This window comes from Typopeltis vanoorti, chromosome 20, assembly GCF_054136105.1.
Source record: "Typopeltis vanoorti isolate ZY-2024b chromosome 20, IOZ_Tvanoo_1.0, whole genome shotgun sequence".
Lineage (NCBI taxonomy): Eukaryota > Metazoa > Arthropoda > Arachnida > Uropygi > Thelyphonidae > Typopeltis > Typopeltis vanoorti.
This window is the reverse complement of record NC_143568.1, coordinates 108,169,707-108,170,770: the sequence shown is the minus strand read 5'-3', so window position 1 is coordinate 108,170,770 and position 1,064 is coordinate 108,169,707. Positions and strand designations below refer to the sequence as shown.

Sequence of the window (1,064 nt, the reverse complement as noted above, 5' to 3'; positions counted from 1 at the left end):
CCCCCCCCCACACACACACTCTGCAGTTTTCGACATCGCAGACTGAGGAAAAGCCACAACACCCAGAAAAAGGTATGTGCAATTTTCTATTCCTTAGGCTACATATACTTTTTAGTACATCTACACTCATAATGCCCTAAGAATCCATGAGTAAATAGCCAATGACATTTAAACAGGGGTACTCCTAAACTGAAGCAGGCAAAATAGCTGTAATCATAGTAGCAAAGTTTTGTTACATGACTTCTACTCTATTACTTTATTCAGAAGAATAAAATAAAGTCCTGCTCACAATCAATTGTGCTATTTAATTGCTGTTTCAGGTCTTTATATATTTAAACAAAAAACAAAAGCTTTTAAACCTTCGAGAAGTAGTAGCTGCTGACTGCACTGTATTATTGTTCAGCCCTTCGTACAGTGTGCAGATCAATAGCTTCTGGTACCCTCAAACCCACTCCTGATGTAATTATATATATATATATATATATATATATATATATTTTTTTTTTTTTAAAGAAAAATGCCAGTGTAACTGAACTATGCATGAAGTTAATTTTAAATTATGAAGGAATTAAAAAAAAAACTTTCTCCGTCGAGGAGGATTTGAACCACCGACCTATGGATAACTGAATCACTAACTACAGTCCACCGCTCTGCCAACTGAGCTACCGACGGTCATGAGCAACTCCATAACAAAAAACGAAATCACAACCCAAATAGGTCACATCATAGGATATGCAACAAGTCATCAGCTCTGATAACATGCTTGAATTGCAGTACTGAAATGTGCTGTATCCAATGGTAAACTCATCATGATATCATATAATAAAGTAAGCTTCACGGCTTACATATGTAACAAATATTATACAGAATTTATTCAAAAAGTTCAATACATATCATTCACCTTCAGTGGCGAATTCTCCATGCCTTGCTGCGCAAGCTCATTAATTGAGAAAGAAGTACTATTTATTTGTTAATAAATGCATGCATTTATAAGCATTCCATTTAGGCCTTTATTTTTGTAGACAGAAGACGTCTTATGCTTGTGCGGCAATAATTGAGCTTTG

The 1,064-nt window shown here is 35.2% G+C and overlaps 1 non-coding gene across 1 annotated transcript; it reads right to left on the bottom strand.

The window, feature by feature from the left end:
• Window positions 1–585: 585 nt before the first annotated feature.
• TRNAY-GUA (transfer RNA tyrosine (anticodon GUA)) lies at window positions 586–672 on the bottom strand. The gene is given in 2 exon segments: window positions 586–621; window positions 636–672. It is a non-coding gene; the product is annotated as a tRNA-Tyr (tRNA).
• Between the last annotated feature and the right edge of the window lie 392 nt (window positions 673–1,064).